Raw genomic sequence first — 23,756 nt, 5'->3', positions numbered from 1 at the left:
AGCAGGCTGCCATACCAGACCCCCCTTCTCTTTCTTATGAAGTGGGTGTGGCCATGAAGATGCCATGTGTGCCATCGGGCACAAGGACATAATTTGCATTGATCACATCATTACCCAGGAGGAGGCAGGGCCATTCCAGAAAATAGGAGCAAGTACTGTACATGAAATACTGGCAATGTAAGCTCTCACGAGCAGGGTCCTCTTCCCTTATGTACTTTTATGTCTCTTACTTAACCTATCTTTTTTTCAATACTCCCTTTGATGGCACCAAATCCTTCGGTTTTCTTCCACCCTGATACTTATTTCAGTGCTGTTCACTGATGCAGCTATGTTTATATACCCTGTACTTGTCCTATATTGTATTGAGCTGTAAGTCACTGTCTTCGTGTCTTGCTTATTTGTTTACTCTGTAATTTGGCGCTGCAGATTCCATGTGGCACCATATAAATAAATAATAATAATAATAATAATAATAATAATAATAATAATAATAATGTAACCTTTTAGAAAACAAATTCTGCATCACTGAGTCATATGAAAGTAAATTGTAGTTGCTGGTATTAAAAGTGGATGCAGGTGAAGATTTGAATGCAGGAAACAATAGTGTGCATACAAATAATGTATACTTGTCCTTAAACTAAACCTCAGCTAGATGCTTTGTTCCTCATGCACAAGAAGATCATTCAAATAATGAGATAATTCATGCCTCAGTGATCTCATTGGTTCCTAGTGATGTTCACATAAAAACTGGTTTAGCCTACAAACTGCAAGTAGTATCAGTGATGTCACCAGTTTCTAGTGAGTCCACAGGGTGGCGTTTATTGGCCTAACACACAAAATGGCGGACCTATGTCTAACTGATGTCCTGGTTCCCAGGGAATCCATAAGCTGCCTCCTACAGAACATCAGTTCAGCCAAAAAAAGGCTGCCCTATACCTCTCTGAGGTTGCTGGATCCTAGTGAATCTATATTCTGCTTTCTAAAGAATGTTAGTAAAGCCCACAAAATGGCTGACCTCTACTTCACTGAGGTCACTGGTTCCTAGTGAAATTATAAATATTGCCTCGTCCTGCAAATGTGGGAGTACAGTAAATGAAAAAAAATGAATGTTTTAGTCCTTCTTCACTTAAACTGTACAATCCTTTGGTGGTTGCTGGTAAAAACCTTACTGAGTTATTTGTCATGACACAGTTTACAAACATATGACAAATAAATCCACTACCATCTGCACAATATACAGTAAGATGATTAGTCAGGAGATGGCTTTACTTAAGTATTGACTGATAATCCTTTCAAGTTGAAAGAGAACACCTTAAAATCCAAGTAAATAAGATTCAAACATTGCACAAGTGGCAATATAAAATGGTATACACGTACATTTATCAACATAATGATGTGATACAGTTGCAATATAAACTAAAAATACTATTTACTTTTACATAGAACAGGGCTGAAATTGTATCTTTCATAATAGTTAAAATTATTCTCTATAATTAAAAGACTTACCAGCCCAAGATTCTAATTTAGCAACAATTAAACATAGCAGATGTTTAAACAAATATTATTGAAACTGTGATTTTCCTGTATGCACATTATTTTGTCTCCATGAGGTCATATGTCATAGAAATACATTCTTAGTCTGCATTAGTGCACCTGCCACAACACAAATTTGTACTTGTATTAATTTTCAAAATGTGTATTTTTTTCCAAACCAATTTAGATGACAAAAAGCAAAAAACAACAACAACAAAATAAAAAAATTAACAAAACAAAACTACAATTACAGTACTAAACATGTGTAATTGACATTTACTTACAAAATATATTTTGTATTTTCTGCATACTGGGTGTTATTCAGCGATGAACGCAGATGGCTGCATATGCAGCTAGATCTGTGTCCATCTCTGCATGTGCTGGGTGCCACCCAGTAGCGGATCTTGCTACGGGCACACAGGATTTTTGCCCGAGGTGCTGCCTTCCGGAGGGCGCCGGCGCCATCCAGAGGGCGCTGCGCCATGGTAAGATCCGCTACTGTTTGTCAGTGTCCCCCGGTGCTGTGCGGCACTGTGAAGGAAACTAGATGGGTTACACTAACCAACTAGTTTCCCTTCGTGGAGAGGACCTTTGCTGTGCGGTGCGCAATGACATCATTGCGCACCACACAGCATTGTGGGACTGGCACATAGACGCTAGGGGTCATAATTGACCACTAGTGTCTGCTGTGCTATGAGAGAGATGTCATAACGTCTCTCCCATAGATCCGAGGAGCGGCGCCGGCGGAGGTCAGCAGCGGTCGGTAATCAGGAGTGGGGATAGTAAGTATTAATTATTATTATTTTTTTGTAATTGCACTACTCTACAGGGGGCACAAATGGGGGCACAACTCTACAGGGGGCACAATTGAGGGCACAACTCTACAGGGGGGCGTAACTGACCACGCCCCTGTATGAAGCCATGCCCCTATTTTTGCCCAGGGCGCCACAAGGGCTAGAACTGGCCCTGGCGCCACCCAGCACAGGGCAAGGTCACCCAGCATGTGTAAGGCCATCTCCCGATGTATGTTCGCGATCTAATTGCAAACGCATCGGATCTAACGTTGACCCCTGGCAGCGCAGCCTGGCAGTGCTGTCAGGTGGTTAGAGCCCATTTTTTTTATATCGGAGCGGCTGTGTGTGATATCACGCAACAGCCACAAAATCGGTCCTGCCCCCCCAATTGCCCTGCCCCCCCTCCCCCCCCGCAATGCTGCATCGCCGCCCCGAAAATTGCCAGCCGCTGTCAATCACATTGCTGCCGTATCTATCGGGGATACGACCACAAAGTGTGAGTCCGCACTGCTACTGTGCGCCCGCTGCACATGCACAGTTTGCCTCCACCGGCAAACTGTGCTGCACGCCGCAACAGCAGAAGGGCCTGAATGACCCCCACTGTCCTTTCTCCTCTTTTAGTCACTGTCAAGTAAACATACATTAATATATTTGATTCAGACCTGCATTAATGCTTATGATCAAATAAGGCTCTACCTATGCAATGGTCCAGGCACATACAGTTATGCAAAAAAAAAAAGTATATCTTCTTTTAAAGCTCTTTTTTTTCCTTATCTGGAGATAATTTCAATCACCTAGTACCTATCAAGTCCTAAATTTTGATAAATCTAATTTTTTGTGACAATACATAATGTTTTATTTTGTAATAGTATTCAATAAACAAAATGAAAGCACCACTGCATAGCGTAGTAGGCGGTACAGTGACAAACAGCACAGGGGTGTTTTAACAGCGGAGGGACCCATGTGCAGACTTCGGGTGGGGCTGCTCCTCTCCGCGGCGCAGTAGTCTCTGGCATTGTGCTGGAGTCTACCGTGCATGTGAAGGTCTCCGGGAACATGGAGCCCATCAATGGACTCCGGAAAGGTAAGTCTTAAAACAACATGGGTGCAGTGTGGGCCCCACTGGTCCCGGGGTCTTGTTTGCCCTGCACACATTGCACACATGATAGAAATGCCAATAAAACAATGGTACGTTAAGCTTATCTGTTTTTGTTAAATACTGAAACGAGGACATAACCCCTTTAGTGTGTGATAATAGGGATTAGTCTCATTGTTAAATCGGTCCCTAAGACTGGTATCTCATAGAAAACTGTTAGCAGTAGTGGGGCACAAATTAATGAGTAGTGACATAATGACATGAGAAGTGTCCACCTGTAAAACTCAAACCAAAAACCTCATACAGTACTAATCATCATAGTAATGATAATAACAACAACAACAACAACAACAACAACTACAACAATAATAATAATAATAATATTATTATTATTATTATTATTATTATTATTGTTATCAATTATAACAAAATGCATTGGGGAAATTCAAGAACATATAAAAAAAATTCAAAACACCATCACATACAATACAATGACACACTTGACTATTGTCTTACCAAATGTGCATTAAATCAGGTTTGGCCTGATACAATTTAGTCAAAATAAGCAAGCAGCTATTTGTCTTCTCTAATTTTCTGTTCTGTACTTGTGTGCAGTAAATTGTTAGTACACTGTTATTAGGCTTACAAAAGTTACAGATTTTGGCCCTGATTCTGAGTCACATGTTGTACTTGCAGACAGCTGTGATTCACAAATTTACTATCCTACGCTAATGCAAGATTTGTTCAGTTAAGGCATGGATTTAAGTATATCGCCCTTTTTATAACACCATGATTGCTATAGTACCATTTTTGTCTTGCATTGAAGTGATGTTATAAATAGGGAGCATTGGCAGGTGATAGGAAAGTGAAGTGATTTCAACATGAAAGCCACGCATGGATTATCTGGGAAATACAACAAATACTGTATGTGCAAGGCTAATTGAGTTTATGAGGCTGGTTATTGCAAACTATACAAGACACTATACTGTAGCTGTGAATATATTCTAAATTACAATGACACACTAAAAAAATAATTTAGAAAAGTGCTTTATGGGATACCTTGCTTAGGAAACCATCTCTTTGGTGTTCACCTGGTCATCTGAAAACATTAGGTTGTCCAACCCTCTGATAGGTAACAGCATAACATGGGGATGCAAGTAATCTAGGGAATAAAATAACCAATACATTACTTTCCATCTCAAACAAATTATGTTATTCTCATATGATATATAGGGGCAGATGTATTAACCTGGAGAAGGCATAAGGAAGTGATAAACCAGTGATATGTGCAAGGTGATAAAGGCACCAGCCAATCAGATCCTAACTGCTAATTTACATATTGGAGCTGATTGGCTGGTGCCTTTATCACCTTGCACATATCACTGGTTTATCACTTCCTTATGCCTTCTCCAGGTTAATACATCTGCCCCATAGTACTTTTAGAATGCAGATACAGTTATTCATAGTTTTTGCTAATGTAGTCTAACGTGATAACTATAAGCTATTTTATCTTTGTTACACACACTTTTTATTACAAAAAAAGTCTGTTGAAATATATTTTGAAGATTTTTTAAAAGTATTTGCCACCTTTAACAGTGTTTAATACAGTATTGACTGATGCCTACAAGTGGGTAGGGGTGTAGTGGATGTGAGCAAGGAGGTTAGTCCACATGTTGACTCCAAACCAGACTAGATTTCATTAAAGAGAGCAGAACATGTGATAGAAGATAAACCACATTAAATGAGCCGCATTAAAAAAAAATTTTGTCTGAGTTTGACCCGTTTCAATTTGCTTATAGCCAGGACCATTGCATTGATGACGCGTTTATTACATTGTTGCATTTTTCTCTGTGCCATTTGGAAAAAAGGAACGCCTATGTTAGAATTTTATTTGTCAATTTTGGTTTGGCCTTCAACACAGTGATTCCTGTGTCTTTGACGAACAAATTATCTGCATTATGCTTTGATAGTTTTATTTGTAACTGAATTTTAGAATTTTTTACAAATAGACCATAGATGGTTAAAATGGGTAGTGTTAGGTCCGGGGAGGTATTGAAAAATACAGGTGTACCTCAGTGCTGTGTTCTTAGCCCTTTTTTTTACTCAATGTTTACCCACGACTGTGTGTCGGTGGACACATCTGTAAAAGTGATCAAATTTGCAGATGACATTGCTGTAATAGGGCTAATTAATGATAACGATGAGTCAGAAGTTGCGAAATTAGTTGGTTGGAGAATTGAAAATAACTTATGACCAGACATCATCATGATTTCCAGTGGCACATCAACAAGGTTGTCATTATCAAAGACTTCCATCAGAGGTACCAGCTGTGGGTGAAATTGTGCATTTTAGCCAAATTTAGTTTGGTGATATCACTTCAGCCTCTAGGGCCACCACCTCTGCTCTAAAATAAATTAGGAAAGAGCCATGCTGAGGAGGCACCACTGGAGCATTCGTCAATCAGAACAGTTCTGACTTAAGATAAAAGCTGGGATCATTAGGAGGGTGAAGCAGGGGCCTTAGAAGATGGTCACTCCATCTTTGCTGGACTCCCTTAACTACTAGGGCACTTAGTGGTTGCTTACTTGCAATCACTGTAGCTAGTCCACTGGTGTTAGGGTCTCCTGCCCTGTGCTGCCACGTCGTCATGGCAACCGGGAGACAAGTGCTAGCGGAGTAACCTGAGCGCAGCTGATACTCCGGTTCGGATCTTTTGCTGTGCAGTGGTTACAGGCTTTGTGCACGGCAGGGGATCCGGTGCTGGTTTTTGTGCTCACAGTCTGTGAGGTCTGAGTGGGGCGTGGACAGCACCTGCTATATAAACCCTCTTCTCAGGTTAAGCAGATGCTGCTGAATCTTTGTTGGTTAGTCAGTTCCTGAAAGTTAGCCAGTACTGTGTAACTTTGTATTTGTTTGTTGCTTACTGCAAATAGGCCTTGGGATTTGGTACTACACTCTGCCAAACCAGACCTAGCAGTAAGACTGGAGTCAGTCGTTTAACTTGCTGGGGTTCTTTTGCTACTCTGTGAACTTAGCAAGTTTGCGGCTGTATTCTCAGACTTGCCTGCCAAAATCCTTTCTCACTGTGCAAGGTGTTCAGGTGTCAGTTTAGTGGCAGTAAGCTGAACCAGTGCACTGCAAGTGAGGATTAGGATTGTGGAGACTCTCCTTGTGTCTATTATTCCATCTCTGACCAAGGAGTTTACTGCCACACCCGTTGGTAACCCTTTAGGGTTTTGCTGTTGCCCTTAGCAACAGCATTTCGGGTTCTCTACGTATTAAAACACAACATCTCGCTTCTTTCCATCTGAGCATTCCTAATACTATGGAGACACCCAGTTTCTTAGCCTCTGGGCTTCTCTGTTCACTTTGTGTTTATTTTGTTACCCTATCACCTTCTGTGTACGTAATGTCAAATTCCCCAGTCTGTCTGTGAGTTCATTTGTTTTGCATCCCTCTCCGTTCAGACACCAGTACATTCCTGCAGGCACTGGTGTGCATAACAACTGGTACTTATCAATAATAAACATTATAATGACTAAAGATTTTCCCAGGGGACGTGCTTTAAGTGTTTTGTGAAAGTGGACCAGGTTTAAACCCAACTCCAACCCCCTTCCCCACTACAGTGCAGAAAAACTTTAGAGGCAGATAAATTGCTTTGCCTTGCTGACTACAGCAAGCAGTCATTAGAGAAAATAGGTTTATGGCTGGTTTCCATGGCTATTGAGTCATAAGACTATTCATGTAGCAGAGACAAAAAGATTTACGTGCAATATTTAAAAAAAGCATGTCTAAAAAGAAAATACAGTATTTCACAGTCTATGACAAAAATGGTTGAGACGGTATAACATTCAAAATTATAATCCATCAACACAATTAGGTAGAAAAGAGGTAAAAGTGTGAAAAATGCAAACAAGTGCCTGACATCACTCTGAAAATCCATAAAAAAATTAAGAACTCCCCCTACACACAAAGAGCTAAAGTTTGTACCATATCTTTAGGGTACCAGCCTCATGGATATGATAATGGTTAAAAAAAATGGAATTGCAGTCATTCGAGCTACTGTGTCTTCACTGTTTCTAGCTGTCCCCTGTATAAAATCCACCAATTCAGACAGAATATTACTTCAGACAAGCTCTTATTTTCTTTCTACTCTTTCAGTCGTCATCATGTACAAAAAATGGCTCAAGGATGAGCCCCACTAATATTGAGCATTGTAGGATTTGAAATGAGGGGAAATTTAAGGAAGAGGTCACAACTTTGCTGGCAACTGCTTCTGGAGTCAGATTGATGGTAAGTCTGAATAACTCAAAGTTGTTGCAATAATGCAACTGCCCCCCCCCCCCCCCCCCCACACACACACACACACACACACACACACACAGTATAGACACTGTCATTAATTGTAAAATGCCATAGACAGGTGATCTATTTCCCCAATTCTGGCACCTACAGAGTCAGGCGAACCCTCATTGTAAAGATGGACACTCCAGAGAAGTTATTCTCAGTTGGTAATAAATGATCTGGTCCCTTGGAAGTTATTCTGTGGTGTTCTTGCAAGATCAACAGAGAATAACCCCCCTGAATGGTAAAATCTTTGAAAAGTTCACAGTTGGTGTAGGATTATTAAACTCAAGGGGATTGCCATATAAGAGTGTAGTGTGCAGTCCCCTTTTTCCAACATTGTGCCCTTTTAGTAGTTATTGTCAGTAATCACCTTTTCATACTATGGAAAGTATAAAAAGTCCACAGATTATAATGCTTATATTTCCGCTATCATGCCCTCAATAAAATAGGCTGATTAATCAAGGGTAACTTACACAAGATAGCACTGAACATATTTGGGCAGTATTTCATACAGGGCCATAGTATCCATAAATTCAAGTTGCTCAATAATAAAAAACTATTGATAATATTCAGTATTATAGAATTATGAAGTATTATCCTGCTATACCATAAACTTAAATGGGAGCCAGCCTCCCATTTACTTCAATGGGACCTAACAGCAATGCAAATGAGCATGGCATGCCACGTTGCATTTGCATTGCTACTGTAAACTGCTCTCTCTCTCTCTATATATATATATATATATATATATATACATATATATAAATACATATATTACCGGGAGTAAGATAAACAGCTGATTTGTATGATGCTTGTTTATAAATCTATGCTGCTATTTGTATATATATTTTATGTGTCCTATGGTGATCAGTTATAAGCTCATGTCATATATGTTAAGTGACTTGTATATATTTTATATTGTAAGGTAGTATGTGAGTGTTTATTCAACTTCCGGTAATTAGGTAATTAATTAATTACTGAGTGCTATTTAAGGGGGCCCGGTAGGCAGTGTCCGTATGCTTGCATATGACATGCTGACTGGATGTCTTTTATGGCTGTCTTGAGAAAGGCCCGCTGTGTCGAAACGTTGACACTATGTTGGTGACTTTGATGTGACAATTAAACTGCTTTATGCTTTTTGGGTTGGTGAGTGCCCTCTGTTGGGATCTTAATAAGCAAAGAGGGGATGATCCATAGGTACAGGGCAATCACCTTCCACTGTCTGATACACCCACAGGAGTCATGAACCATGCCGCAGACCACTGCAGGGAGCTATGGCAGCCTGCAGACACAATCGGGCGCACACGCCACAAGAAGAAGCTGGGTACACCATAACAAGTCTATGCCCTAATGTTTTCATCACGAGACTTCGTCCGATCTAAGGATGCTAGTGCTATTACACACCCTTGTCATAAGAGAGTGTGGGTGAGCTGGACTTATATTTACATCCACAGTAGTGGTATATTAGCGCCATTCAATTTTCTTGTGGATAATGGAAATATATATATATATATATGTATCTGTATAGCTGTTCTACTAAGTAATTAGATCATTCTGAATATTATCGCCAGTTATTTGTTATTGATCAACTTGAATTTAGTTTGCAGTGTTCTTAAAGGAAATGCGCAATGCTTTAAATTCTGCTGCTTTTTTTCTAGCCTTAACTTTTAATTGACACACTTTTCAATATATTAATGCAGTTATTCCATAATATCAGAAGGAAAGCTCAAATTAGTGACAGGCGTCTTCGAGATAAAACTTTACGTGAGGTGATAAAATGTTTACCAGAGAAACTGTATGCAATGCATACTAAAAAGTAGATAACGTTAACATTATATAGCTAACCTTAGATTATGCGGGGAATACTGGGGTAATGCTGAAACTAATGTATTATGAATATATCTTACAGAGTACCAGCATTAATGTTTAAATGAATACCAACAACAATTCCTTTTTTACTCCTACGCTCTAAATATAGCTTTGTGGATTTTCAAAATCAGGACACGATAGTGTTCTGCCTTCAGATTACTGCATATACAACTCTGCAACATTTTGCATTTCTTTAATTTCATACAATTTAGTTTATTTCAAATAATTATTTTACTTCATACAATCTGATCTGCCCTACAAAAGTTTTACTATAATACATTTTCTCAAACTTCTTCTTCTTCTTCTTCTTCTTCTTCTTCTTCTTCTTCTTCTTATTATTATTATTATTATTATTATTATTATTATTATTATTATTATTATTATTACTACCACAAAAGAAAACATGTTTCAAAGAGAACAGTACATTCCTTAGTAGCTGAATATTTTGTTTGCTTTTTTTTATTATTAACTAAATATCCAATTTCTTCCTGGTTCATTTGTGAAAGATAAACCAATTTGTCCTTGAAAGGTAAAAATGTCTGTCAAATACCACTTTTCTTTCATGATCATAGGTTTACGTATTTATGAAATTGCATTACACATCCATCAAAGAATTTAAATTCAGAAATATGTTGTTTTTTTCTCTGTAATGTGTTTTGATAATGGCGACCATTTTCTGTTATCAGCAGCCATTTTGTGGAGTTTCTACATTTCATATCCATATTTCAGTGCAGATGAAAGCAGACATTATTCTAATGGAGGTTGTGACAATTACGTCTTGCTGCCCTTGTAAGATGCAAAATGTCATGTTCCTGCAGAAGGAAATTGATTTTAATCCCGACGACAGGTTGTGTTCTGTTATGAAGCTGCTGCAAGGATGGAGAATATTTATTGAAGAAGAAATGTGTTTTGATAAACTGATAACTGTCTATCTAAGAATTGCGTCAGGAAAGACAATACTCTCAGGGAATATGATGAGTAAGGGAGGTGTCGCTCTTTTTGTCTAAATTAAATAGGAATTAAACACTCTCTATTTTACATTTCACTAAAATACTGCAAAATTGCCATATAAAGGGCAACAAGCATTTAATTTAAATATTATAAACAGCAAATAACCTTAAACAACAATCTGGTTAATGGACTATAACTACTAGTAAATGTGCGTATGTGGCTTTTTGTGATAATTACAGACTTTCAGGATTATTTAAGAATTACAAGCGTTGGCACCGATGCCTGACAGTTTACAATGCTGCCAGAACTTAGTCTACAGTGGAATATGAAAATGGTGCTTGGAATGTTGCTGAGTCAGACAAACAATGATTGGGAACAGTGGTCTAGCGCTCAGGAGGAACCTGTGTGTACACCAACTCCCAGGATACTGTCTAAGAATTGGCATTCCGACACTAATTTTATTCCTTGACTGCTTTTTTCATGTATCTGTCAAAAAAAAATTGCAACACAACGTGTTCTTAGAATGATTCAACACAACTATAAATATAACAGCTTTGCAAATATTTGTCTGTAAACATAAGAGCTACTGTACCACAAATGAATTTCAATGCCGATAGTAGGTTGCCATTTAGGGGGCAAAAAAAAAAAAAAACATTTTCATAATAAGCCTTTGATTGCCACCACCATATGGTTTGTGAAGTGAATGATTACTAGGGCACCAGGCAGTCAGAATGTCACATTTATGCTTCTATGCGTTCAGTTGCAAAGTCTGACATTTGCGGAGTCTGTCTTGCATGGATTCACACTGTTGTGGAAAAAGGAGGGGGGCGGGTCTGGACTGCACACCCAGTTACTAGAGATATTAAGAGGTGCTATCATGCTGAGGCTTCTAATACTATGCTGGAGGATGAGAAATGATGACGCATACTCCTAGCACTAAGAACACTGTTAATAAACAGTGGGGGAAGGAATATGAGTCCCCTTGCAGGCTCAGTGGCACGCTGTGCTCACCACAGGATCTATTCCCACTCTATGGGTGCCATGGAGTATGGGTCGTTGGGTCGACCTAACTTAGGTCGACACTCATTAGGTTGACCACTGAAGGAATACATTGCCATTAGGTCGACATTCATTAGGTCGACATGGGCGTTAGGTCGACATGTACTAGGTCAAAAGGTCGACATGGTGTTTTGACTGTTTTTGGTGTAATTTTCTCCGTAAAGTGACGGGGAACCCAAATTAGTGCACCACGTCCCCTCACTCCGCTACCGCTTCGCTCTCCATGCTTCAGGCAAGGTACCTTGCTCCGCTACCACTTCGCTAGGCACGGGTTACCGTTCCAATTGTAGTCCACGTGGAAAAAGAAAGGTGAAAACTCATGTCGACATTTTGACCTGTTGACCTAGTACATGTCGACCTAATGGCCAAGTCGACCTAATGGCAGTGTCGACCTTCAGTAGTCGACCTAATGAGTGTCGACCTAATGACCGTATCCCATGCCATGGACACCCACAAGTGGCAATAGCCCCTGTTAGCCAGTATTCCAGCTGTCGACATTGTCATCTGCTGGAATCCCAACATCCAGCAAGTTGATTGCATCCCATGTGTATACATTGTACACTTGAAGGTGAGGCACCTTCATCTGGCATTGTCACCCCTCCCATTTCCCTTAGGTGTTTTAATTATCAAAAGGTTCCTGCATTTCAGCTCACACATTGATAAGGGCTTTGATGGAAGGAAAGACCTTGATGAATTTATATAATGTGATAGTATTAGAGACCCATGTTATGAAGGCACCTGGTTGCGGTTACATGGGTCCACATGTTGTATGGGTTTATTGAAATTATTTTTATTATCAGTGTTCTTAGTGCTAGGAGTGTGCATCATTATTTGTCTTCCTCCAGCATGGATTCACACTGTGCATGCTCAGAAATGAGCCCAGGCAAGGAGATATCGTCATCTTCTCAACATTCAGAATTCCAGCAAGCAGAAGTGAGACATCTGTATGTCAAACTCAACATGCTAGTACTGTGATGTAAAGCATTGTTACCGTCTAAGCTTTACAACTTTAAACATGAAGCTTTACATCACTGTGCTATAATGGTGGCATGTTGGGTCCAATATTCTTCTGTCCCTCTTCTACTTGTCAACATTCTAAAGGGAAGTGTGGGGCAAGGCCGAGACGCAAGCATTTCAACTGCATCTTAAATTATGGCCAGAGAGGCGGAGCTCGGCTATGACAGGGCATGTTCACATAGGTAAGGACGTAACTAGAAAAATTTCAAATCTGGAAGTAAAAATAAACCAACTGTATTAGAACAGAAGGCAAATGTTTTGTATCTAGCATAGTGTAGGTGAAAGTACAGCACACACTGACGATGATGACTAGTAGCAATCAGGTGAACCCACAGACATGGCTCTGCCTCCAGATGTGTACATCTCAAAATAAGGCTGAATATACACATTTGTTCCATGCACACTTCTGTTGAGCATTGTACACATGAATAACATGTGTACTAGTGTGGGCTATAGCTGCAAACAAATAGAAATTTGAATTGATCTAGTGAGAGGTGAGGTATGTTATGTTGACAGTCAAAATGTCAACATTCATCATGTAGACAGTGATGAAATCTCAACAAGTTAGACTGTCGACATATCCCTGTTGGCCCAAGAGTCACTTACCTGACCCTGATGGCTGCAGTGGCTCCAGTAGCATCTTCCAGGTCCCGAAGTTCATGTGACTGTGAATTTCATGGACAGGCTTGCAATCCTCCAGCATTTGTATAAGTATTTATCCACAATCCCTAACCCGTTCCCTACTCCTAACCCTCCCTCTTGTGACTAACCCTAACCTCACAACCCTACAACCTAACTCTAACCTCCCCAACACCTGAATCCCCCATATCTTAACTATATCCTCCCCCACAGCCTAACCCTAAATCTCCCATTTTCACCTTAACCCTAATGTCGACATCTGACAATGAAGACATTTCACCACGTTGCATGTCAACAACCTGTCTACATTGTGACGTACACATTATGAATATCGACATGTGTGTCTAAGCATGCACTTGATCAGATATATACACACGGACAGAGGGGCAGATGTATTTTACTGCCACGGTTCATGCCAGTATACTGTACCTCTTCCTGATTAGCCTCTTCACTGAGACAAAGCAGGAAGCAGTAGCGATGAGATGTATGAACATCATGGATACCGTAGCAGGAGAGTGAAAACCTTGCCCTTCTGGCGATCCCTACCACAGCCTACAGTGCATCTACTTGCGCTGTTTCTTTCCTCCTGGCTGACTCCACTGGATGAGATCTTATAAGCCTCTCAAGATCTCTTATGCAGCCCGGTTCCCAGCAGCCACAGGAGCTACTACAGTGGCTCTGAATGGGGCAACGACAACTGTAGCTATATCACTTTCCCCCATAATGCAGCTTCATACATCTAACCATGAGTTCACTAGTATGCACAGATCTGTCTGATGAGGAGCACACTATGCATATAATGGGCATATCTGGGCGGCAACCAAGTGAACACGTTGTTTCCATATGCAGATGAACAGATTTTTAGTATACATAAATGGATTATTACATTAGCATAAGATATGCTTCCCTACTTTAAAAAAAACTAGAATTAGGGAGATTACAGTAGTATGTGCATGCAAAGTGTGACGCACCGCCGAGGGGGCATGCCATACTATGCCCAAAGGGAGTGTCTAATTCCACAAATGGCGTGTCTATACTTAAATGCTTGTTATTGCAAGATATTTCTATATAACATTAGTAACAATATAATTTAGGAAGTTTTGCAAGTATTGATACTAACATTGCTGTCTGCAACACGGGTTTCTTGTTTGCAATATATATTCATTGTGATATTTATTTTCTTCTCACTCAGCACCATATACATGATAAATGTAATGCCTATGCAATAAATTCCAAATGCAAGTTTACCTTGGGTGAATTAATCCCTAAGCATATAAATTAATTATGATTTTGGTGTAATAGATGTTACTTTATTGTGGACACTGGGTTGTCTGCATCTTGTAGGCACTACCTACAGTATATTTATTGGATGTGCTGTTTTCCATACCATTACAGCATTAACCAAATCATTACAGACACCAGGTATTCTACTTAAACAAATGTATCATACTAAAGAAAGGTTACTAACAACAATTCTTACCCTAAAAGCTAACTAGATGCAGAAGCAGCAGCACATTATGGGTCAGTGCACACACAGCACAGATAAGAAGACCCTGTGTATGATCATGTGCTGCTGTCTCTTTCTGCTCTCAGGGTTCCCCCAAGGAGGGGATAATGAGAGTCATCAGCAGTGACTCCTGACCAGCTACAGCAAATCACTGTTTTTGCAAAGAAACTCCTTAGTGTCACCCCTGCCAGAATCTGAAGAATCCGGGAGATGTGACTTACAAAGCAGGGCAGCAGGAGATGTATAGCTGCAATGGGAGCCTCCCGAACCTAAGTAAGTAGGCTACCACAACCGAACAAAAAAGCCAGACCATCTCTCTCTCAGGCCTCTGATATCTACCCGATCACTTCATGTTCTAACTGCAAAGTCTGCATACTAGTAAATCCTGTATGAGTGTGCCTACTCATCTGTAAACTGGAAACACTACTGTAAATAATTTGCATCTGTATCTATGGATGAGTGGATGCAATGGAAAATGTCCAGGGAAATAGCAAGAACATAAAATAAAAGTTCAACCTATTAAACTTCAATTATTATTATTTTTTTTTTACATTTTGTACTGTTTCATGTAGCTACATTTACTGCACAGTATGTGTCATATTAGTCATGAGAGTAAGAAGGAATTCGTGATTCTCAGTAATACCTGTGCCACTGGTTTGTTTAAAGCTTTTTATCACATTGGTCAAAGTATGCCTAAAAATGCACTTTTTCACAGAATAGTGGCTGGACAGTGCAGAAGTCATCCTATTATATCACAGGGATTAGATACGTTCTCCAAGAACTGAAAGGAGTTAAAAAATGGAAAGAAAAAAAAGTAATGTTGCTAATTTGGGAACATCCCTGTTAATGGCCCTCATTCCGAGTTGTTCGCTCGTTGCCGAATTTCGCTATATTGCGATTAGTCGCTTACTGCGCATGCGCAATGTTGCAGAGCGCATGCGCTTAGTTATTTTACTCAAAAGTTAGGTATTTTACTCACGGCATTACGAGGATTTTTCTTCGTTCTGGTGTTCGGAGTGTGATTGACAGGAAGTGGGTGTTTCTGGGACGGAAACTGGCCGTTTTATGTGTGTGTGTGAAAAAACGCTGCCGTTTCTCGGAAAAACGCGGGTGTGGCTGGAGAAACGGGGGAGTGCCTGGGCGAACGCTGGGTGTGTTTGTGACGTCAAACCAGGAACGAAACTGACTGAACTAGAAACTGCTAAGAAATTTCCATTCGCAATTTTGCGAATCTTTCGTTCGCAATTCTGCTAAGCTAAGATACACTCCCAGAGGGTGGCGGCTTAGCGTGTGCAATGCTGCTAAAAGCAGCTAGCGAGCAAACAACTCGGAATGAGGGCCAATGTCTCTTCCCATTTATCGCATTTATATTCTGTTCCCCAAAAATCAGTGCAAATCAGGTGTACTCCTGTACTTTTGTTCATGTTGGAATGCATTGCTGTCAAAATGCAGATCGGCCAATCATCTGTGCATGTGTAGCATTGCATATGCGCATGCGCGGGGGTCAAAATGCGATCACATCCTGGAAAGATGCAATCTCATTTTGATTAACACAGGTGGCTGTTGGGGGAGGTGGGGTTGCATTGCAGGGGACTGATCCGGCCAACGCAGGTGTGGCTGGACTATTTTCGGTGCGGCTGCTGACGTTGCACGCTGTTACTCTGATAAAGAAAATGGCGGTGGTACAGCTGCATACAAAACCATGCTGCATATGCAGGGGGGCATCCAAAATTCCCCGGTCAGCGATGCCAACACAGTTAGACTGCGACCACAAACTGGGCGGGACTTGGCATGCTGGGTGGCCTTGCCCTGTGCTGAGCGGCCCCCAGAATGCAATCTGCAGCAGTAGCAGATTCTGCTTTTTATCAGAATCTGCTAAAGATACTGAATAGGGTCCTCAGTGCCTGATTTACAGGGTCAAGTCACATTATTATGACCGCCTCCTACATTTGACGTCGGCAGCGCGTAGCCCATGAAGTACATGATGTGTCGTGCTCTGGCTTGGTGGGTGTATATGGTGTGTGATAGGACGTCTGCACACATATCATTCGTTGCTGTTATGGGTTAAAGGGGTGATTTATCTGAGTTGCAAAAAGGGATGATTATCGGCTTTCGGGCCAAGGGTGGCAGTATTTCTGACACAGCGCAGTTTGTGAACTGTTCGCGTGCTGCTCTGGTGAAGGTGTATCACGTTTGGACAAATAGCAACATTGTAAATAACCTACTTGGAAACTGCAGAGCACCACGTGCCATTGGTGTGAGAGATGAACGTTGGCTACGAAGGTGTGTGAGGGTTGACTGACATACTACAGTGGAGCAGCTCACCATCAAAGAGAACCTGGGGACCATCAGACGTGTGTATGAAATGACAGTTCAGCCAGTCTAGCTACTGTCCGTGCTACACACGGCAGTTAATCTGGCTATTAGCTGGTGGTCATAATAATGTGACTTGACCATGTGGATAGGTATGTAAGTACATTTGAGGCCTACAAAATTGCATTATTGCATATGTGCAGCAAAATAAGGCCTACTTAGTCCCTTAATTGATACTTTACCAAATGACACCAACTTTATTATATTAGTTATATTTGTTATTTGTTGTATTTGGCTTTACAGCAGGGTTAGGAATGCCCTCAACTCACCCAACAATTTATAACACATATCCACAGAGCATACTGTACCTCTCAATTATTGAGGTCCTTAAGTTTGGACTGTATAAGAAAGGGGGAGTGACCTCATCATCATGGGGGCATGGTTGTATCACAGTAATGTTGTGGCCACACCCTGGGGTGTGCCTAGTGTCCCATAGATACTAGGCCACCTTTTAGACCCTCCCCACAAAATACACTTTCATTGCCATGTGCACAAGTGGCTGTTGTGTGTGTCACCCATTCATGCCTCCCAACATTCCAAGCCATGGGTCAAAGCTGTTCCACCTAAACTGGGGACAGTTTGGAGGTATGAAATACATTATGCATATACATATGTTTTGAAATGTATGTATATCAAATCTGTTTAAAATAAATTATAAAGTAAGAGAAAATAACTAGATTAATTGGACATACAACTGAAACAATGTATACTGTACATAAGATGAATTGTGGGTCACCAAGGAATTAACTTTGGCAGCAAAAAGAAATATACAAGATATATTTAGAAATTTTAAGAACTAAAAGAAGTAGAGTAGCAACAATTATTTCATTGAGGCAGATGTATGTGCGGACTTAAAACACAGGTTGTGTCTGTGCCATTGCCACTACGTCCACCTTTAAATCAGGCCCATGGGGCTGGATGTAATAAAATACATGATGGCCGGAGCTCCAAAACTCCGGCCGAACTCTTACGTTTTTTTAAAGCAGCAAACATTTACAAGGCAAAACCAACCTGGTTTTGCCTTGTAAATGTCTGCTGCTTTAAAAAAATGTACGAGTTCAGCTCTGTCCGTTTTGCATTCTATTACATCCGGCCCAATGTGTCCCCTTTTTGGTTGTCCACATTTTAACTGTTAAACTCACATACTGAACTATAATAACACAACTGACATTGGTAACCGCAAACTTTAAATATGAATATGGATATTGTATATTATATGTCTTTCCTCTCTTGCTAGAAAGGTCTGTCTGAGTCGGTCTGCATATTCCGAGTCACCCCTGCTTAGTTCCACATCCTCACTGATGCTATACATTCCCTTGTTTGTCAGAAAATCAGAGAATGGGTCTCCTAAAGGTGGACCTCTATCAATAGGTCTTCCACAACATTTTTCAGGAACAAACCAAACATCCTAGCTTTGCTCTGGGTTCGATACAATGTATGCGATGCACACATTCAGACAAAATCATCAAGTGCCTTCTCCAAAATGCGAGAGATGATATATCACAAAAGGAACCTCATACTATTAATTAGCTCGTGTCATTTATAACAATACTAGGTTATGTGTGCTTTTGTTTGGTTTTCACTTGGGATTACAATGATTTATTTAGTCTTTTGTTTTCAACACATTTTAGTTGTCAGTCATCATCATAAAGTTATCTAGTTGATGACGTATCTAGTTGAAGACGTATCTATTTGATTATTATTACAATTTGTTTATAAGGCGCCACAAGTGTTTCACAGCGCCGTACATACAACACACATTAGAACAATATAGGGTATACAGAACTTAACATCACAGAAAACTAAAACAGAGCATAGGTAACAATTAGCATCACAGTTCTCAGTACACAATACAGCTGGGTTGTCAAGAAGCAAAGAAGTAATCTGCATACTACTAGGGGCGGCAGCCGTTGGAAGAGATGAACAGTCAGGAACAGGAAATGCAGGTATAAACAGTCACTGAGTAGGAGAGAGATGTAATTGAGGTGCAAGACAAGAGGGCTGTGAGAACAGAAGGGAAGAGGGCCCTGCTCCAAGGAGCTTACAATCTAGGGGAAGACAGACAGATGACATGTGGTACAAGCAAGCAGAAGGTGACTTGGTGTCAGGAAATAAGCAAGGCAGAGATGTCCAAGGCATGAGGATGGGAGAGCGGCCACAAGACTGGCTTGTGCGGAAGGGTAGGCTTTGATGAACAGCTGAATTTTCAATGCCCGTTTTAAGCTTTGAAAAGTCGTAGAGAGTCTAATAGCGCAAGGGAGCTTGTTCCAGTGAAGGGCTGCACAGGAAAAATCTTGGATTCGCACATGGGATATAGTGACCAGTGTAGACGATAGGCAACGGTCATTGGCCAACCGGAGTGGGCGGGCGGGAGTATGTATGGAGATGAGGTTAGAGATGTAAGGTACAGTGGAATTAGAGAGGGCCTTGTATGTGAGGGTAAGGAGTTTGAAAAGGATTCTGTGGGGAAATGAGAGCCAGTGTAGGTTTTGTCGAAGAGGAGTGGCAGATGTGGAGTGGAGGGAGAGGAAGATAAGTATAGCAGCAGAGTTGAGAACAGTTCAGAGTGGAGCGAGATGGGAGAGTGGGAGGCCAGTGAGGACAATGTTGCAATAGTCGAGCCTTGAGATGACTAGTGATTGGAAAATAAGATTAGTCGCACTCTGGGAGAGGAGTGGCCTGTTGCAAGCGATGTTGAGTAGCTGGAATCGACCAGATTGAGCCAGAGATTGGACGTGGGGGTGAAGGAGAGTGAGGAGTCAAGAGTGATGCCCAGGCAGTGGAGTTGGGGTTGCGGGGAAGATGATAGTGTTGTCAAAAGTGATAGAAATATTGAGGGGGTGAAGATTCTGGATGGGGGAAAGATGATGAGTTTGGTTTTGTCCAAGTTGAGCTTCAGGGAGCAGTCAGACATCCAGGAGGAGATGGCAGAGAGGCAGCTGGATACATGAGAGAGTACAGAGGGAGAGATATCAGGAGAGGAGAGGTATAGCTGCATATCATCCAAATAGAGGTGGTATTGGAGGCCAAAAGAGCTTATGAGTACACCCAGGGAAGAGGTGTATATGGAGAAGAAAAGGGAGCCAAGGACAGAACCCTGGGGGACACCAATGAGGAGTGTGGAAGGGGGTGAAGTGAAGACAGAGACAGACACTGAGAATGAGCAGTTAGCAAGGTAAGAGGTGAACAAGGCAAGGATGGTGCTAGAGGGGCAAATTGACTGGAGGGTGCATAGGAGGAGAGGATGATCCACAGTGTCAAAGGCCGCAAAGAGATCCAGGAGGATGAGCAGAGAGAAGTGATCCCTGGATTTTGGCAAAAGCAGGTCATTGGTGACTTAGACCAGTGAAGCTTCAGTGGAGTGGAGTGGACAAAAGCCAGATTGAAGAGGATCAAGGATGGAGTGGCCACAGAGCTGGAGAGATGGCTGAATACCAGACGCTTAAGTAGTTTGGAGGCATATGAGAGAAGAGAGCTGGGGTGGTAGCTAATGGGTGAGAAATGGTTAAGGTTTTTTTTTTTTGAGAATATGTGAGACAAGAGCATGTTTGAATGGTGAGGGAAAGATGCCAGTAGAGAGTGATAGGTTGAAGAGGAGAGCAAGGTGGGAGCAGGCAGTGGGGGAGAGGGAGCTGAGTAGGTGAGAGAAGAGGGGGTCCAGGGGGGCAGGAAGAGGGGGGGGGATAGGATGAGGGATTGTGCATCTTTGTGGTTGAGAAAAAGGAGCATATGTTGGGTTGGTAGGAGGACAAGGATGGTGGGGGAGGGTGGCTTCCAAGGGGAGATGGTAAGAGATTTCATATCAGATTGCTACAATTTTTGAGGAGTAGAAGAAAGCAAAGACAGTGGCATTGAGGGAGGGTTGGAGAGGAAGGGGCATGAAGGAGAGTGTTGAAAGTAGTAAAGAGTTGGCAGGGATTGATGGACTGAGTAGAGATGAGTGATTGGAGAAAGGATTGTTTGGTAAGGGAGAGTACAGAGCTATAGGAAATGAAAACAAACTTGAAATGAAGGAAGTTTGCCAGAGAGCAAGATTTCCTCCAGAGGTGCTCAGCTGTGCAAGAGCAATTTTACAGGAATCTGGTCAGTTTGGAGTGCCAGGGTTGAGGTTTAGAATGGCGGTGGGGAACAGAGGAGACCAGAGCAACAGAATCAAGTGCAGAGGTGGGGGTAGAGTTAAAGAAGGAGGCCTCCTGGTTGGGGAAGGTCATGGCGGATAGAAGAGAAAGGAGCGTATCGAGGGAGGACAGGACAGCGGTGTCAAGATATCCGAGATTGCATCTGGTGACAGTGGGTCAGGGTGTGGGAGGAGAGGAGGAGATGAGAGGCTAAAAGAGAGCAGGTGTTGGTCATAGAGGGGAAAGTGGAGCTGGACAAGTCAGAATGATCACACTGGTGGGTGAAGACAAGGTCAAGGGAGTGGCCAAGGCAGTGAGTGGGGGTAGAGGTCCATTGAGAAAGGCCAAAGGAGGATTAGTAGATGATGGTTTAGCATTGTCAATAGGGATGTTAAAGTAACCAAGGATGATAGAGGGGATGTCCAAGGAGAGGAAGTGGGGAAGCCAGACAGCATAGTTGTCAAGGAATGGGGTTGAGCAGTCAGTGGGGATGGCAGAATGAAATAAAATGGAATAGAAGAGGCAGATAGTGTGGATCTCAAATGTAGAGAAAGTGAGGGACGGTGGGATGATGAAAGAGGTGCAGTTTGGAGAGAGTAGGATGCCCACTCCACCACCTTGGTCATCAGGTCTGATAGAGTGGGTGAAGAATACCCCATACGAGAGGGCAGCAGGGGATATGGAGTCAGAGGAGGAGAGCCAGGTTTCAGTGATAGGGAGAAGGTTAAGAGAGTGGGAGATGAAGGGGTCATGGATAGTTTGTTGCAGATTGATCCAGGATTCCAAAAAGCACAGGAGAAAGGGAGGTGTGGGAAAGGGGAAATGTGGATCAGGTTGGCTGGGTTGCAGGTGCAGTGGGGGTGATTGGGATATGGGGGTGGGGTGAGAGCCAGCAAAGTGGATTGGTATGGGACCAGATCTAGGAGCCATGCCTCCAGTGCAGTGATCAGAGGAATATTATATAAAAGTGGTTGGTGAAAATAGTGACCAGAAATAAACCAAATATTGAAAGCAGCTGTACTAAAAGCAGAGGCACTGCAGAATGGACATATTAGGTAATTAAAGGCAAATTGAAGTAATTACAGAGTAAATAGTAGATATTTGATGATGTATCTAGTTGATAGTGTATCTAGTTGATGGTATGTCTAGTATGTGGTTGCATCAAGATACACTTAGAGCATGTTTAGAGTTGAATATAAAGTTGCCACAATATATCGCATCCCATATTTTGTAGTCCGAGCTTTGCATCCACTACTGTGCAATCCTTTCCTTGCGGACCATACTTTGCAGCCCTAACTTTGCATTTTTTTCTAGATTTTTAGTCTGCAAATCTAAAGGAGAACTACATCTTTCAATTCATATGAGTAATTGTCAAGTTTTCTAATATTTAAAATCTAATTAATATTTCTTAATATATGCAGCCATATTTTATTTTGAGTCTAATATTATCCAGGAAAACAAATATGCAATAAAGATTTAAGCAAACAAAATTCTAATTAAAATATTTTTCAGATGACTTTAATTTACATAGAAGAGAACATTATTCTTAGAAACCAATCAGGAAAAGTACAATACAATCTCTGTCTGATGAGTTATTTCAATGTTAATGGGCTGTAGAAATGAGAAAGTATATGGCAAAATTAACTTTTTATTTTAATGTAGCATTTAGGAAGCAAGAACAGTTTTCAGATGTATTTTACAATTCAATAGTGTAATTAGATAATGTTTTACTCTGCTAATATTTATCAGTATCTATTTTAAATGTTGGAGATCTGGTTGTCAAGGAAAAATAATCAGATCTCTTCCCCCCCCCTCCTCTCTCTCTCTCTCTCTCTCTCTCTTTCTCTCTCTTTAGATGTTAAATGCTTAATACTACATATGCGTATTAATGTCTGCATACCCATATTCAGAATGCAGGATGTAAATCCTAAATATAAGTAAATCATATCAGACCTTTTTCCACCTTTCATGTGACCTTGCAGCCAGCAAAATGCAAATGGAAAACAATTAGACCATATTAAGGAAAAACAAATGAAACACAACATTAATGGTTATACTAATGTTCACATATTTTGAAGGGGATGAAGCTACGTTTAGAATTAATTATTCGTATTTAAATTCATGTTGAAAATTAACCTGAATACATCTGCCTGTAATGGAAGTGATTGTAATTTAGGGGTACATATACTAAACAGTGATAAGAGTGGAGAAGTGCCCATGGAAACCAATCAGCACTGAAGTAACATCTATAATTTGCATACTATAAAAATGATACAGAGCTGCTGATTGGATGATGGGGAAATTTCTCCACTGGCTCACTTCTCCGCTCTCATCACTGCTTAGTAAATGTCCCCCTTAACCCCAAATAAAGATCTGCTGTTCCTGTGGGAAATCCTTGCAGTATTCTTAGTTGCATCCTTCTGGGATAGACATGGTCCACAAGGAGCCTTCAA

The 23,756-nt window shown here is 41.1% G+C and overlaps 1 protein-coding gene across 2 annotated transcripts in view; it reads right to left on the bottom strand.

Moving 5' to 3' along the window:
• The window catches only part of LRFN5 (leucine rich repeat and fibronectin type III domain containing 5), a 352,489-nt gene that overhangs the window by 138,173 nt on the left and 190,560 nt on the right, over positions 1–23,756 (bottom strand). Inside the window, exon 2 of one of the 2 annotated variants that reach the window (XM_063947305.1) lies at positions 4,483–4,585. The exons of the other annotated variant lie outside the window; for it this stretch is intronic. The gene's annotated coding sequence lies outside the window, so the exon portion shown is untranslated. The remainder of the gene's footprint in view (positions 1–4,482; positions 4,586–23,756) is intronic. 2 annotated transcript variants of the gene reach the window in all.

The sequence above is a fragment of the Pseudophryne corroboree genome, chromosome 12 (genome assembly GCF_028390025.1).
Source record: "Pseudophryne corroboree isolate aPseCor3 chromosome 12, aPseCor3.hap2, whole genome shotgun sequence".
Taxonomy (NCBI): Eukaryota; Metazoa; Chordata; class Amphibia; order Anura; family Myobatrachidae; genus Pseudophryne; species Pseudophryne corroboree.
The sequence above is the reverse complement of the archived record's forward strand: the minus strand, read 5'-3'. Positions and strand labels throughout refer to the sequence as shown.